This window comes from Rhineura floridana, chromosome 2 (genome assembly GCF_030035675.1).
Source record: "Rhineura floridana isolate rRhiFlo1 chromosome 2, rRhiFlo1.hap2, whole genome shotgun sequence".
NCBI lineage: Eukaryota > Metazoa > Chordata > Lepidosauria > Squamata > Rhineuridae > Rhineura > Rhineura floridana.
Genome location: NC_084481.1, coordinates 226871790 through 226889543, shown reverse-complemented (window position 1 = coordinate 226889543; position 17754 = coordinate 226871790). Strand labels below are relative to the sequence as shown.

The window sequence follows — 17754 nt, the reverse complement described above, 5'->3', positions numbered from 1 at the left end:
AGTTTGGAGAGGTCTTTTTGGAGCTCTTCGCAATCCCTTTTTGTTTTAACAACCCTGAACAATTTAGTGTCGTCAGCAAACTTGGCCACTTGGCCACTTATTGTTTTTAATCCCAGTAGTTCCTGTGCATTACACATTGAATAGCGCCCCCCTGGAGGGCTGCATTACTGTTGAAATCGAAGGGAACAGACTGAAAACAGAAAGAGGCAATAGGTCAAAAGTGGCCTTTCCTGCCTGGCCTCTGGCTCCTTAACCTTCCCTGTGCATGTGACATCTGCCTGAGGACATGTGTGTCTGTTTGTAGGTGGCCCTCATGAGACAGATCCTCCTGCCACCTAGTGCTTGGGTAGGTACTTGTGTGCCTTCAGAAGGCCTACAGCAAGCCATTTCAATAAGCCTAGGGCCCGCTCGGCGGTCTTTAACCCACATGGGGCCAAGTGTGCCACTGCCGGCCTTTGGGCAACCTCCGCAGGGTCGCAGCCTTGCATTTCCCTCCTCCCCGGGGACTCCTTCCTCCTTTCTGGGATCAACCTGTTCATGGGCTGGAGAAAATCCAGTGATTCCAACTTCTCCCTTCTCTTTTCCCCATTTCCACTCCTGGCTGCTGCGGACAAGTCTTCAGGCACCATCAGCTAGTCAGGGGCTGTTTTTGTCTTTCTCTCTGTGTGTGTGTTTGACATGTTGACTTCCACACACTCCTGCTCTTCAGTCATGGATCTTCATTGCAATTTTCTGCTGCTTGCTGTGCACAGCAGTGGGTGAAGCTTGGTGGAAGGTGTCTGAGCCGTGGGGTGTGTGCACGCCCTAGTCACTCCTCACTTGCCCTCTACCACTTTCTTCCCATTCTGCTCATGCATACAGGTTATTTCTGTATAGGTGCATGGACACCTTTTTTAAAAAAAAGAATGTTTCACAGTAGGCAGAATGGAGGCTTGTGCTTTTGTGAGCGGCGGGTGGGCGGGAATATCCATTTTCCATTAACAAAAATAATACTAAGATCTTGTACAAAAATGATGTCTACCTGACATACAAGGCTTGCAGAAATACATCTTTACATGTATTAATGTAATGTGGAATTTGCTGTGGAATTCCCTTAAATATGAAACAGGCGCCATCTCTGTTATCTTTTTGCTCCTATTGAAGACCTTCCTCTTTCAAAAAGCCTTTTGAGACCTTATCCCAGTCTGTATCTGTGTTGGAATTGCTTTTTAAATATGTTTTTAAACATTTTTTTAAACAATATGTTTTGAACCTTTTTATTTTAAAGATGTCATGAAAGCTTTTTTAATAAAATGTTTTTAAAGATTTTTGTTTTAATGTATTTTAAAGTCTGTTTTTATGATGTTTTTAGTGCTTTTGTTTGCTGCCCTGGGCTCCTGCTGGGAGGAAGGGCAGGATATCAATCAATCAATCAATCAATCAAATAATAAATAAATAAATAAATAAGTGAAGGATAAGGCTACATCTGTGGCTACTAGCCATGATGGCTGTGCACTGCCTCTGTGGTCAGAGGCGGTTTGCTTCCGAATACCAGTTGCTGGGAACCACGGGAGGGGAGAGTGCTGTTGCACTCAGGTCCTGTTTGTGGGCTTCCCATAGGGGCATCAGGTTGGTTACCGTGCTAGACTAGATGGGCCACTGGCTTGTTCCTGCAGGCACTTCTTATGTGCACAAGAGAGGCAAAGAGGTCTTCCATTAAGACCTATTACTTTTTTTTTAACCCTAATGTATGTACTGTAAGGTAAATTTAACTGTGTGGAGATCTTGAGTGAATAGCTCCTCCAAACTGGGCATACCTTCAGCATGTGGAAATAGGTGTCCTTTGATTGGTATTGGGGACTGCTGGGAACCAAATGGCTAGGTAGTGCTCGGGTGAGGAGCAAATGGAAGTAGGAGTGTAGTGACAGAGACCCGCCATCCAAACATTACAAACATCCCACCCTCCAATGCACTAACAAGCTTCCACACCAGCAGTGATTGCAGATGTATAACAGGCTATTTTCACTTACTGGATTTTCTGCAGTAAGGTGGAAACTGGATTAAATGTAAAAAAAAAAAAAAGTCTGGGCTGGAATTTGATGACCATGACATCATGTAGAGGCTGCAGAAGGTTTATGTGAACAGGCGCCACCGATTCCACAATAAAATCCTGTCTGGAAACACCTTTATTTTAATGAGGCCACATAAGAGAGAGGCACACTGCAATTATTACAGGTAACCCAAGTGTCATGACCTTGGACTCAGATTCCCATTCGCCAGGAAAGAGAACAAGGACTCTGAATCAGAAGGGGAATTTCATGAAGGGCCAGCTGCAGAAGCCACGCCCACAGGATGAGCCCATGGTGCCAGTGCAAGCCAAGAATATCGTATTGCCGTCTCATGTCTCAAAGGACTCTGTGGCGGAAGCCCCAGGACAACCAATGTCTCCGCCGCACCATGGGAGTAAAAGGCTGCTGGGTGGGTCCCTTTAACAGAAAAAGCTCCTTTTGGGAAGGTGGAGCTTGCAATTTGGACAGACTCAGTCTAAGGTCAGCTGTTGCTGAAACAACATCAGAGCTCTGCTCTCCTCTTGTCTTCTGCCTGGGCTTTTGCTTCCCTTGCTGGAGATCAGAGAAGGTCTCCAGCTTCCTTGTTCCCTAAACCCACCAAGCCTAAGAGCTGGCACACACACATGATCAGGAGCCTCACTGGCCAGATGGTATCACTTGAAGCTGCAGATGGGTTGTTGAATATTCAAACTGAGCTCGTCTGCAGGAGCGGCTTTGGTCATCCCCCGAGTTGGCGAGGCTCATTTAACATCGACACAAAACCAAGCCTTCAGTGTGATCAGCCCAGTTCTCTGGAATGCTCTGCCAACAGAGATTCAGCAGGCGCCTTCTGTTTTAGCTTTTAAGCGTCTGCTGAAAACCTTTCTGTTCTGCCAGGCTTATGCAGGCAGGCAATTAAGAAGATGTTTTTTTCATAACAGTAGACCTTTGTATTTATTGTATTTTTAATGGTTTTTTTTATTCTGTGTTTTTTAATGTGTTGTAAACTGCTTTGATGTTTTAATGAAATAGCGGTATACAAATATTTTTGTAAATAAATAATAAATACTCCATATAAAAAGAAATTCCCTACATATGCCTAATTTAGAGCTTTTGTATGTGCAGGGCATTGTTCATGTTAGGGGGCATACAAGCACTTGATTCTTCCACCTGCGGGCTTGTAGGTATGTTATGTACATTTGCTAATTGTGTAGGTTGGCTCTCAGCCTGTTTCCTGACCGAGGCTTTTCCAGGCACTTTCCGGATGAGATTGGCGATGAGTCCTGCTAGTCTGGATGGCAGATTGGAGGCTAGCACAGGTGGTCCATCCTCCCACAGAAGAGTGTGTGACATCCACATGTTAATTGATGCCTCTTTCTTTTAGTGCATTTTTCCAGTTTAGCGAAGAGTGCTAAGTCAGCTGTGGGGGGAACCTACAGGTTAGACAGGCACTAAACCTGAAGCACTTGGCCGACTCCCCCTCTAGTACCTGGTGCCAGGGACAAATGTTCCATTTGGTCATTGATTGGGCTGGCTCTATCCCAACAATCCTCTTTGGTGTTTTTCACCTGCTAGACAGTGCAGCTTTTTTTCTCAGAGGGAAAGGTTGTCTGGTTTTTTTAAGTGTTTTATTTTTGTATCTCTATTTTGTTTTTGTTGTTTACCCCAAGATGGTTTTGTTGTTGGGGCTGCAGTTCGTAATGGGTAGCTCACAGTTGTGTTCTTACAACCATGAAGAATTCTAGCAGATGAGAAATGCTCTTTCTGCAAAACAACGCTCTTAGCACTTCCCCCCCCCCCAGATGCAACCTCACAAATAGAGATCTGCCTGCTTCAGTCTTGATGGCTTGACTCCGCTGGCTTCAGGAAATCGTGTTAGTCCCTCGGTACCATATCGCCTGCAAACAGTGTTTTTGTTCTGAATTCAAAAGAGCAAAACAAAAACCCTTTCCCTAATGTTCTCATGCATTGTCGTCTTCATTCTAAAAGGAAGTGCAACTCCTCCTCTGTTTGTCTGCTTTTTCCCTTTCTTAATTGTTTTTTACTGTCTTTCTCTGGAAATGCTATCACAGCGCGATGGAGTGGGATAATAAAATGACTGAGTTATGTACAGATTTTGTAACAAACAGGAAAAACAGGCCCAGCATTTGGCCCAACAGAAGCCAAAGAATAATTGCACTTATAATATGTTGACAAAAAGGAGACAGCAAGTTCAAATGGGCAGTTCTCTCTCTCGCCCTCCCCCCTGCCCTAAATCTCTCTTTTTTTAAAAAAGCAAAGTGATTTTGCTCCTTGGCTGCTCATCTTGAAGCCCTGTGAGCTACATAAGCCCACTTTATGTGTTAAAATGGGCTTGTTAAATAAACTCACCCATGCTGATGTTACCGGCCACTGAGCTCACAATACTTGTATTCTGGGCTGGCTTTAAGGGCAAGTGACCAAGGTGACTCGCCTGGGGTTCTGGACTCGGGTTATCTGTCACGGGCAGCCTATACTCAGCTACCTGCCCAGCAGCTGAAACAAAATAGTACAATATCAAACTGGCAATACCAACTTGCATGGCAAGTGTTCAAGTTTCTTTTAATTTGTGGGGCAAATTTACATCAGTGCAATTCAACTGCTGGGGAGTGTGTGAGTTATTGTGATCAGATTCAGGCATGCAAATCTGTTGCATTATATATGACTGAGATACATTATGTATGCAGATCCATTCAGCATCCTGAACTCCATGTGGCCAGTTCCTTGCTTCAGAGTAGTTCTAGCTGGTTTTTGCCCCAGAGTCTTTCTCACTGAGTTTAGCACTACGAGATTCACCAGGGTGGATTCAGTGCCACGCAAGGAGAGAGGTTTATAAAGCACTTTGAGATATTAGGGAATTGGAAGCAAGGGAGCTTAATTCCAGCAGGACAATTTGTAGATCTGAAGGGAATTGGTGCATTCTGCTTTGTATTGTGGATTGCAATTGCTAGTTCTCCCAGTCTTAGACTATTTCTGGGGTAGTTCTGTTTATTAACAGTACTATTATTTTTGCCTCTGTCCTTGGAACTCAAGATGCCGTAAGTGCAGGCTGTCCCATTTGATCTTCACAATGACCCTGTGAGGTAGGTTAGGCTGGCTCATGGAGAGGTGATGATTTGCCCATGGGGGATTGGAATCAAGTTTTCCTGGTCTAAGTCCAACACTACCTTGGTGGTTCTTCAGGGGAACCACCACTAACTTTGGATCCAGAAGCCAATGATGTATTGTAATGACACTTTTCACCATTTGGCAGGAAATGATTCTAGCCAATCGGTTCAAGAAGATCGAAGTCGAAGCACTCTGCTTTGCTGACAGGATCCACAACCTCTTTTCTCCATTTCATTCCCACTGAAGTCTATGAGACTGCTTCAGAAGGATGTCAAAGTTAAGTGGCTTGTGGAATACACCTGTGACTGCCTGCATTCTTGAGTGTCCTACTCAACAGAGGCGGAGTGCTGTCTGATGAGAAATCCAGGCCTTCAAATTCCACCTAGTCGTGTACTTGAGGAGGAGAGGAAAGCAAAGAGAGAGCCAATGAGAATGAAGACGTGTCCCTCATGTTCGCTCTTCCCCTCTACTCCCATGCAGAGCGAAATGCACGCGAAGCCTGATTTAGCCATGGCCTAAATGTAGCCTTAGCTTTGCGGTTGTCAAGTGTGTAATCTATCCCCATCATGCAGCACGAGTGTGTTTGCTGGATTCCAGCTCAGGGACTGACTGCAGTGTCCTTGCCAGGCGGAGGAGCCGCTCAAAGATGTGAAAATGCTTACTTGCAGTTGTTTCTGCGGAGAGATGATTGATTTGTTCTATCTGGAGGGTTTCGGACCTGGAAACCCAAGCGCAGCAAAAAATGTGCGGGCTGTTTTGGCAGAGCAGGGTGTTGAGAGGACAGACAGCTGGCCGATGACCTCAGGAGAATGACAAATGCGAGGCCAGGTGCCAGGGTCCTTCCAGAATGCCTCTAGCTAAGCCAGGGTGGGCGGAAGCAACGTGGACTGAAAGGAGGCCCCTAGTGAGCCAGTTTGCCATTTCTGGAAGCAGGCAGTAACTTGTGCTTCTGGGGTTGGTAAGCAGGGAAACAGATTCCCTTGTGCATGCCGGGTGGAACATTGCACTTTCTTTTGTCGCAAGGACCTAGTTGGAGCCGTCCTTGTTGTATGGCCAAACAGTGGCATGCGGAATGCGTAGAGGGATGAGGTCACTCCTGTAATCTAAGAGTGTTAGCGACTGTTAAAAAAGTTAGTGACTGTTAGACATCAGTGACTGTTAAAAAAGAAAGAAATTAAAGAAGCATTTGTTACCCAGCGTAACCCAGGCCTTTCTCAGCAGGGTGTATTTGCACCTGTTGAAAACTCCAGTCCCTTAAAAAAAAGAAAGTATGGAGAGAAGTGCAAAGTTAGCATATAGTTGGCACTCCCTGCATGTTAAAATCGCAGCACATGGATTGTGGGCTAAGGGAGCCTGTGACTCAAAGAAACTCAAATTCTACTTTCAACTTAAATAATGCAAATCAATACTTTTATGCGTGTCTCTGGGGTGCAAGCCTAAAGCAAGCTGCTTGGAAGTATGTTCTATTGAAATCCATTTGACTTGCATCCAGGTACCTGTGTTTAAGAGCAGAGTGGTGGTTTCTGTAATCTATCTTCCCAGGCTTTATATGAACCCAGTTAATGAAATCTTTGCAGAATCTGGGCTGTTTTTCCTCTTCTTTTAGCAAGGAAGGTGGGGGAGGTAGAACAGAATAGAAACATCAACATGTGAGTGGATGGTGGGAGTATGTAGTGGAGGGGACCATCAGTGGGCGGATCTCCTGAGGACAGGGAAGAGAAACTCCACCACTCTACTATCAAGCCTTTTTGATCCTAATTCAGCTAATGTTGTTGTTGTTATATGCCTTCAAGTTGATTACGACTTAGGTGACCCTATGAATCTTTAAGAGGTGGTTTACCATTGCCTTCCTCTAAGCCTATGGCACCTGGTATTCCCAGGTGGTCTCCCATCCAAGTACTAACCACACCTGACCCTGCTTAGCTTCCAAGAACAGATGAGATCGGGTGTGTTCAGGGTAGTATGGCCGTTATTTGAGCTAAATTTTCATTTATTTCAACAAATGTGACACTGACTTACTTTGAATTGGGGCCAGGCTGTGTAATTTAGTCAGTGGCAGGTGCTCTTATATCCCATAGTGGGACTTGAGGCCTTAGCTGTATTTGTTGAACATGAGCATACATAATGTTCAACAAATATACTGGTAGATAGCTATGGAAATTAATTTTCTGTCAATATTATTTTAATCTAAACTTCAATTTAACTTAAACTTGCTTTTTAGAAAAATCAATCTGATGATGCCAACTGGCTGGAATTAGGTTTTTTTTTATTATTTAAAAGTGTCTTAATTTGTATGTGGTTTTCATGACTGGATTGGTGATGTAGACATTTTACCGTATTTTGTTTAGAAATATATATATTGTGAGCTGCTTTGAAAGGATCTTGATCCTGAAAAGTGACTTTTTTTTTAAAAAAAAGTTATTTGTGTCTCCAAAATTCAGAATGGTTTTGTCCTGAATCCAAACTCAAATGCTCACTTTAAAATCCCATTTGAATCTGAATAAGAAAGGTTCACTGCTTGTTTACTCTACTCTGCTGATAAATATCTGGAATGTAATAAAAGATTGTCCTATAAAGGTTTGGTGGCTGATGTGCAAATATCCCTCCATGCATAGAAGTGGCCATTGCTAATGATGCCAGACACATGCATGATCGATAATGTAAGAGAGGCACCATACATTTGATTATTAGATCCAGCAAGATCATAGAATTATAGAATCATAGAACAGTAGAGTTGAAAAGGGCCTATAAGGTCATCAAGTCCAACCCCATCACTGTGTGTGTAGCTTGGGATGCTGGGCCCAGGTTCTGTATCTTCCATAGTACCCATTTTGTATCTTCCATAGTACCCTATGAGTATACCCATCTACAAATGAGGAAGGGTTGCAGCATTTGGGGCTTTTTAGTTTACAGAAAAAGGTGAGTAAGAGGCAACATGATAGAAGTGTATAAAATTATGCATGACATGGAGAAAGTAGAGACAAGTTTTTCTCCCTCTCTCATAACACTAGAACTCGCAGACATGTGATGGAGCTGAATGATGGAAGATTCAGGACAGATAATAGAAAGTACTTCTTCACACAATGCATAGTTAAATGTGCTCCCACAAGATGAGGTGATGGCCACTAACTTGGATGGCTTTAAAAGAGAATTAGACAAATTCATGGCGGATAAGGCTATCAGTGGCTGCCAGCCATGTTGGCTGTGCTCTGTCTCCATAGTCGGGGGCAGTACGCTTCCAAATACAATAATACCCCAGTTAACAAAGTAGATGCATTCCTGAACATTACTTCTTTTACAGAAACTTTGGTACCAGAGGTAGGAATAACATGAAAACAATAGGGATAAGTTCCTACATCTGCTCGTAGATGGTTGGGGCAGCTTCAAGAGGGGCTTTAAAGGGTGCCTACCCAGCATCCATGCACCCACCCCTCTCCCCTCCTCTCCTCTGAATTGTATTGAATCCTTCCCTCCACAGCCCTGGGAAAAAGCAAGAGATTTCTTCAATGCAAAGCAAACACACAGGCTTGTCAGTTTCACCCTAGCAAAGCAAAGGCACAGGCTTATCATCAGTTTATTGATAGCAAAGACACAGGCTTCAAAGTTTATCCATAGCAAAGCAGACACCAGCTTGTCAGTTTCACCTTAAAGCAAAGGCACAGGCTTGTCAGTTTATTGATGGCAAAGCAAAGACATAGGGTAATCAATTTCACCTTAAAACAAAGGCACAGGCTTGAAAGTTTATCCATAGCATAGTAAAGCAAAGCTGGTCAGTTTCACCTTAAAGAACACTTTCTTCAAAAGTTTAGTTCCTGGAAGATTCATTAACTGAGGTATTACACTGTATCAGTTGCTGGAAATTACAGGAGGGGAGAGTGATCTTGCGCTCAGGTCGTGCTTTTGGGCTTTCCATAGGCATCTGATTAGCCACTGTGAGAACCAGGTGCTGGACTAGATGGGCCACTGGCCTAATCCAGCAGGCTCTTCTTTTATGTTCTTATTCTAGAAGGATGAGCTGCACATGGATTGCCTTGGTTGGATGGGCATCAGGTTCTCTGGGCACACTTATGAAGATGAACAAACAAACCTTTGCAGCATTCTTCAGCTTGTGTGCTTTTGATTTCTTTCCTTGAGAAGTCCATAGTCGCCCACCTGGTTCCAGAAACACTTTTTGATATAAGCTTTTTACGCTTTCTGTGACAACACTGACACACTAGGGCTTGCTGCAATAAACACCCAAAATTAAGAAGGGGAGGCTTACATCTCTTAAATATGTGGTGAGATGGCTTCAGGCCCTTACCACTGCTGCCCATCCCTTCCATGTCCAGCACTAAGTCCTTGCCCTTCAAATGGATAGGAAGCCCCTCTGCTTTCCTGCTGTTCTTTCCCATGATTAAATCCCTCTCTGTGATCTTTGGTGCCATCATATTCTGCTGCCCCAAACACTCTTCTCTTAAACGGCTCTGTTCATTCTCATTTGAGCTTCCATCTGCCTGGAATCCCACCCCTCTCTTTCTTCAGAGCCCTCCTCAAACTCATCTTTTCCTTCCAAACTGAAATGGAGCCTAAGTAGTATCCTTTCACTTGTTCATGTTCTCTCTCCCCCTCTCTCTCAGGTTCCCCTTTCCTCTCCTTGCTGTTTTCCCGCCCTCGCTGTCGAAGCTATGATGAGGATAAGCTCCTTGGGGCTAGGAGCTTGGATAGTTTTGCTTAAGGTATTCCATCAAGCGCCATGTATGTCAGGATGGGCAGACTTCAGGCTCACAGGATCTACTTTATTTTTTAAAATAGAACCTCAACTGGAACCAGGTGCAAAATAGTTCTCTCCCAAGCATTCTTTGATTCAGCCACCTAATTTAGGGTAGCGAGGAAGCCTTTTAGATGTTACTGCTGTTAGTCGGGAGTCAGAAACCCTTGCTGATGTTCTGCAAATCACCGAGAGATTTACCTAGTGGAGCCTGGTCTGTTAGGATGAATGGGGCATTGCCTCACCCACCTCAGTCTGCTCTCAACCAGGTTTCTCCTGCCTCTCCCAGCTTGCAGCCAGTCTGGGGGTAATGGTCCAGGTTCAAGATGCTTACGTTAATTCACAAAGCCCTAAACATCTTGGGGCCAAAGTACCTTAAGGACCGCCTGACTCCCTAGGTTCCACCTGTATCACTGAGATCTTCTGATGGGGCACTTTTGGGGGGCGGGGGTCTGGCTGTCGGGGCCTTGGCAAAGAATGATCCCTCCCCAGAACCACTCTCTTCCCCGATCCAACCTGGAAGCAGGTGACAATGTCCACCAGGCCAAGAGGACAGGGCTGCTTTGGCCACATGGTTCTTTCCTCAGGCAACTCTATAGTCAACTCAACCTTAAGGACGCCCTCTGCTCCATCTAGATCACTTAGTGGTTCCTCATGCTCCTGAGGTTCAGTTGGCCTCCACCGAGCCTTCAGTGTGGCAGGCCCTGCTCTGTGGAACACCCTACCAACAAAGGTTCAGCAGGAACCATCCCTTCTCTCTTTCAGGTGTCTCCTGAAAACGTAGCTTTTTAGACAGGCCCTTTAGCATGATTTCCCCCCCTTCCAACCAATGCAGTATTTGGCGATGCTTTTATTGTTGTTTTTAATGCTTTTTTATTGGTGTTTTCGTATGTTGTAATGCCACCTGGATATATTTTTATATATATATAAAAAAATGAAATGGACTGCCTTCAGGTCGATTCCGACTTATGGGCGACCCTATGAATGGGGTTTTCATGGTAAGTGGTATTCAGAGGGGGTTTACTATTGCCTTCCTCTGAGGCTGAGAGGCAGTGACTGGCCCAAGGTCACCCAGTGAGCTTCATGGCTGTGTGGGGATTCCAACCCTGGTCTCCCAGGTCGTAGTCCAACACCTTAACCACTACACCACACTGGCTCTCTTATATGAAAAGTGCAGCTTATAAATATTTTGATAAATAATAATATTGGCTGCTGGGCTCCCGCTCCCATAGCCTCGGTGTTGCCCTTACGGACCTCTGCAGGGAGGAGGTTGGGATCAGGACTAGAGTGAGTTGTCCCAGGCTGTCTTTGGCTCTGGCTCTACCTGCTCTTGGTCACCCCGACTTCCGCCCTGCCAGTCCCAATGGGCACCAGCCACCACTGGATTTATCAGTAGATCCCGATTTACCTTCCGCCCACCCCTAATGTGTACTGATGGCACTCTATTAAATGATGCTGATGGTTGCAGAGCACCCTTTCTGCAGACTGAACGTTACTTGGAAGTGTTGTAAGGCTTTTTGTTGTTTTCGGTTGGCTACTGAAGTCCAGGATTAAGCCAATTTTAGGATTTTTTCTGGATACATGTTATGTATCTTCTCTGAGTCACAATAACCCACCCCAAGCTCACAAGAGGGCAGGTTGCAAATTTAAAGGGTGTGGGGAGGGAGGATATATTTGTATTTGACTATCGATTTTTAAAAATCTCCTCCTTTAAAGTGCTGCCTTACTGTCTCCCCTCCACACACACACTTTGTGATGCTGAGGTTAAATCAGGGAGCCAGTGGCGGAACAACTTTCTCTCCTCCTGTCAAACAACTGGTGAATGACTCTTATCTCCCCGTGCTGCCTGTGAGACATCTGGACAGCAGATTCTGAGAAGGGAAACATCTGCATACGAAACACTTGCAGATGTACGGTGTGCCAGAGATGGTCCACCTGAAGAAGGCACACAGTTGGAGGCTGCCCAAGTGAGCATAGGATAGGACAGAGATTCCTGCCCTCGTCCCCAGGAAGAGCGACTTTGCAGTCTCAGTGCCATGTCTGGGCCCTGCAGCGAGATAAACGAAAAGCTATCAGATAGCATTTCTGGCTGCTGATCAGTTATCCTGAATCCATGCTCTGAAGAACTTCCCTCAGTTTTGCATTATCAGTGACTATTTCTCCACCCTTACAAACTGTAGTTCCTAGAGCTGTCACCCGGTTACAGACATCCTAGTATGAGTCTTAACCAATTTAAATCTGCATTAATAGGCATCTGGAAAAAACCAATAGTTTGGAGGCAGAAGATTGTATCATGCACTGACAAAAAGGCTTTCTGATACGTGGAGGCTTCCTTCAGTGGTTTCCACTGATTTCCCTCCCCCCCACCTCTGGTGTGCCCCCCAAATCTGCTCTGGAGGGCTGGGGGACCCTCAGGAACAGTGTGGGAGATGGTGTGGAGGCCTGGAAGGTGGGAAGAGACATCAGCAAAAATTGGCTGCATTCGCATTCTGCTGACGGAAGCCTCAACAAATCAAAGAGCCTTCTGTCAGTGCAAGGGGACACCATTGAACCCAACTCAGTGAGCATATTTTTTCTTTGATTTTAGATTCTCTCTCTCTCACTCTCTCTCTCACACACACACGCACCATTTTATTACCTTAGATTCCCTTCTTGGTGTAGATAATACTGAGCTAGATAGACCAATGAGTCTCCCTCAGTATAAGGCAGCCTCCTGTGTTCCAGCTGAGGTGTCCAATGTAATGTCGACCCAGTGTTGTGGGATCAATTACAGTTAATGCGGCCTGATAAAGTGATGCGCCCAACCACCTGCTCATTAGATCCTTGTCCATCCTGGCTAATTAAAGGTAGCCGGAGTGGGGTGACTGAATGGGTCACAGGGGTAGTAAACGCATGATGGTGTGATGCCCGCTGCCCTTAAAGAGGAGGCTGTGTGTTCACCTCTTTAAAAGCCTACACTGGACCCAGTGGAATGTAACAACTACAGACCAGTCACCAACACCTCTTGGCAAAGGACTAGGTCTGTAGCCTAGGGGTACTCCTGGATTCATCGTCGTCACTAGAGGCCCAAGTATCTTCTGTGCCTAGGATTGCCTTTTGCCAACTTTGTCTGGTTCGTCAGCTATGGCCATTCCTGGACAGGGATAGCCTGACCTCTGTAGTCCATGCATTGGTAACCTTGACGCTGGATTACTGCAATGCTCTCTACATGGGGCTGCCCTTGCCCCTGGTTCAGAAGCTCCAGTTGGTGCAAAATGTCGTGGCCAGACTGCTGATGGGAGCACACTGCCAACATGTGACAGCACTGTTAAAACATCTGCACTGTCTGCCCATCCACTTCCTAGCCAGGTTCAAGGTCCTTGAATTAATACACAAAGCCCTGAACAACTTAGGTGCAGGGTATCTTAGGGACCGCCTGAACCCTTATATCCCAGCTCGATCACAGATCATCTGCAGGAGTGGCGCTGGTCATCCCCCAAGGTGGCAAGGCACATTTAATATTGACATGAAATCGAGCCTTCAGTTTCATTGGCCCAGTTCTCTGGCATGCTTTGCCAACAGAGATTCAGCAGGTGCTTTCTGTTTTAACTTTTAGACACCTGCTGAAAACCTTTCTGTTCTGCCAGACTTATGTAAACAAGATGATGTCTTTTTGCAATAGTTGGCCTTTGCTTTTATTGTATTTTTATTGTTTTTACTGTATTTTTAACTTGTAAACTGCTTTGATTTTTTAACAAACTAGTAGCATACAAATTTATTTATTCATGATAGATAGATAGATAGATAGATAGATAGATAGATAGATAGATAGATAGATAGATAGATAGATAGATAGATAGATAGATAGATAGATCCTATTAAAATAAGCAACTCTTTAGCCAATAACAATATTTTTCATTGATAAATCTAACCGGTCAATTGCTTAAAGTCTGTCGTTCTTATAATTCCCAAATTATGGGCTAAAAGCAAGCTAGTGTACTACTCCGAAAGCCCTGTTAGTATGGTCATGGGCAATAAATTAATGGAAGGTGCCCATGAAGCCAGAGTGCTATCCACTGAGGAGGTTGTCCATTGTATCTCTGTGTGATTCACTGCTGTAGCCTTCCAAGCCTCCAGCGAGGGCATATAATTTGGCATGAGTGGAGTATTGTTTGGAGTATTCATTCAATATTTGATGCAGAGCGACATGGTAGAATTATCTGATCTTGAAGACCAGCCCAGAGTAGTAGGCCTCATGAAGAAACACAGAGTTGGACTCCTCTAGAGGTAAGGGTGGCCTTGTTTCCTACTTTACAGAAGACATCCTCTATTTGAAGACCGTCTGGTTGAAGCCCGGGTGATGGGGAATGTGCTTCACACATAAGAATGAGAAGTACTACTGCAGGATGTGGCTAGTCAAAGGCCGGACTCTGAGAAGCTGCCTCCCATCAGGCCAGGCTCCATCCAGCCTAGTCTTGTATCTTCTAACTGACAGGGGCTCTCCAGGGTCTTGGGCTGAAAGGGGGCTTTCCCAGCACCTGTACCTGATCCATTTAACTGAGGATGCCTGGGATTGGATGTGGGGCCTTCTGCATGCAGCGCAGGTGTTCTGCCAATGAGCTATGGCCCTTGAGTTCATTCTTGGGAATGGTGGGGCCTTGCCCAGTCAAGAAAAGAACAGTCCAAGCCTCCCCAGGCACACTGGACCAAGGATTAGTTCAGCTCAATTTTTGTCATAGACGGGGAAAATCCAGTGATGTAAAGAGGAGGGTGGCCCCTACATCTTTTTTCTGCCATCTCTCCCCCCCCTACGTCTGAATTCTACTTTAAGCTGATTGCAGATTTAAGCAGATTTTAGAGCAGATTCCTGCTTTTCTTGTAGCTGTGTTTAGAGCAGAAGCTTTTCCTTAACCCTCTAGCTCAGCCTTTGCCCACCTGGCGGCTTTCAGCCGTTTTGGACTCCGTGATGGAAGTCGTCTTCCCAAACATTTAGAGACTCCAGGTTGGCAAAGCCCTAACCACTCATCTCCCTCTCCCCAGTGGTCACGCCTCTTCTCTTGTCCCTATTCTGTCCTAGAACCCCCTTTGCCCTCTCTCCTTGAATGGCTTCTACCAAAGGATAATGGGAATAGTAGCTGGTGGCTCACCCTCACCAAACTATAAGTCCCAGATTTCCAATTAATCGAGTGTAAGTTTGTAGAATTGTAACAGCTGGAGAGGGCCTTGGACGCCACCCACTTCGGCCCCCTGCTTAAGGATGGTTATCCAGCCTGTTTCAAGCCCTCCAGCAAGGGAGAGTGTGCCATGCCCCCCCGTCTCTGTACAGAATAAGCACTGCAGAAGAGGGATGGGATGAGTTTCTGTTGGGGAAGGGCCACAGCTCGTGGTACAGCATCTGCTTTGCACGGAGAAGGTCCGAGATTCAATCCCCGGCATCTCCAGACAGGGCTGGGAAATACTCCTGTCTGAAACCGCGGAGAGCTTCTGCCAGTCAGTGAAGACAGCACTGAGCTACAGAGGCTAATGGTCTGACACAGCATGAGACAACTGCCTATGTTCCTTGGCAGCAAGGGCAGAGGTCTTTATGTGCCTTGGCAAGTGTAGGGCTTGAGCCGCCTCCTGCTTTTTTCACCAAGACACCGCCGCATAACTGACCTTGGCAGAAAACTGTGTGTGCGTCCTCCCTGTTCTGTCCACTTAGCATCTTCACAGAAATAACCAGGTGAGAAAGTGCTCACGTCTGCCAATTCTGATATTAGGTGCAAGACACAGGCGTTTGGAAAACTGTAATTAATCAATTTCTTTTTTTTAAAAAAAACACCTTTGCAACATTGGTGGGTCCAATCTATTTATGACATCTGCCCTATAAAGGCTGGCTTCCTTTAAGTACCCTTTATGGAAACCGTTGTAAATTAGAGGATGCAACTGTTGAGCTATTTTACTGGTGGTCCCGTTCTCTCCAGCTAGCGCCGCAGCTGTTTCAGGTTTCTCAGGACAGCGTATAAAAAAAGGCTGTGGGTGAGTTGCAAGTTTATGCTTGAGGTGCCAAGAGGAGAGATGGAATAATACAAGCTTCCCAGGAGTAAGTTGGATGAAGATGGGATGAAGTAAAACAGCAAGTTGTAATCTGGGTGCTTTGCAGTGGGACTGTGACAGCTAGTGTTCGTTTGGGATACTGGTGTGTGTAGTGGGGGGGGTTTCTGGGCTGAGACAATGTTGTCCACTTATGACTGGATAACACTTGAAGATAGAGATAAGCAACTGACAGCGGGGTGGGGGTGGGAATCGGGTCTTCAAGAGCTTCCCATCTGGCCTGCAGGATACCTGCTGCTCTCAAGACGTCCCCTCCTTTTATTCACTTCCAGCGACTTTCTCCCAAACCAAGACATAGCGTAGGAGTGGGGGAACCTATGGCCTTCCAGATGTTGTTGGACTCTAGCTCCCATCAGCCCCAGTCAGTGTTCCAGTGGCAGTAGTGTCAGGACAAATTCAGAAGTGCAGGGTCCCTTAATGATAGTCATGACACGCACCCCTCACAGCCACTCCCTTTTCCATTTTCCCTTGTCTCCCTTGTTCTCCTTGTCATCTCATGAGCCAATCAGCATGAGAGACTGTGTGTTAGCTACTGAGAAGAGTCTTCTGAGTGGCTGGTTCACCTCTTTTCTTTCTGATTTGCTCCAATCAGCATGAAAGGACAAGGACTCTTCTCAATGAATAACATACTCCCTTTTCATGCTGATTGGCTTTGGCTCATACACAGGGACCTAGATGGGACCCTGCTCCCAAAAAAGTAACGGGTCTACGACCCCGTGCGTCCCTGGATGGCTGCACCCCTGTGCAGTGGTTAGGAATGATAGGAGTTGTAGTCCAGCAAATATCTGGAGGGCTGCTGGTTCCCCAACCCTGACATAGGGAATGGGCGCTTGTAATTATTTCCTTCCTAGCATAAAATGGCAACCGAGTTGGCCCAGTTCTCCCTTTTGGGCACCCCTGTTGATCTCTCACAGAGCCAAGATGAGGACTGGTGAATGAGTTTATTTATTTAAAATATTTCTATCCCGCCCTTTTACCCTATCGTAGGGCACTCAGTTAAACTGCATAGTCAGGGGGACTGCTCTGCTGAGGCCCCAGTTCACTGAGGAGGAATGGGGTGAAGAGCCCTTTGCCTCCTGCGTCTCAGTTCACATAGCAGCAAGTCAGAGGAGGGAGCCGATTCTGACCCTTGAGACATTGCTCAACTCAGAATATCATCCCCCCTTTTAAAAAATAAAATCAGCTGCAGAGCAGGGCTCTCACGTGTAGAGGTAGACCCACTACTGAGATAGCTTTACTGAGCTGAGTAACTGTGTAATGTTAATAGAATATGAAAGCCCTGTTATAAAAGGCTAGTAAGATATTCAATGACACCTCGAGACTAACTAGCAGCTTTTTATTATAAAATGGCATGTTTCCATAGGAAACAACCTACTTCATTAAATAACAACGGAAGAGATTGAAGCAAAAAAGAAAACATTACTGGTTGACGAAGAGGAAACATTCTAAAATTCTTGAAAGGGCAGTAATACTGCAAACCTTTCATGGTGTGCACCAAAACTCTAATCTCTGTTAAAATGATCACCAACTGTTGAGTAAATTTCCAGAGGTAGAGATTAATCCCTGTGGGGATCCCACATAGCATTCCCTCTACATCTTAATGTTGGATTTTTTTCAAACCTGACAAAGGAGATAGCCAGGTGGCTAAAAGCAAGGAGGGGTCCAAATAGACCTTCCAGGGCAAGAAGTTCCACAATCTAGTCACGTCTCAGAGAAAGGGCTCTCCTGCATCACAAACCCCCATGCCTTGGCCATTGTTGGGGCATAGAGAAGAGCCTCCAC

General features: G+C 45.5%; 1 protein-coding gene and 1 pseudogene across 6 annotated transcripts in view; one reads left to right on the top strand and one right to left on the bottom strand.

The window, feature by feature from the left end:
• MNAT1 (MNAT1 component of CDK activating kinase) overlaps positions 1-17754 on the top strand; it is a 207814-nt gene that overhangs the window by 170061 nt on the left and 19999 nt on the right. The gene's annotated exons all lie outside the window — the stretch shown is intronic.
• On the bottom strand, positions 7009-7127 carry LOC133378494 (5S ribosomal RNA; annotated as a pseudogene).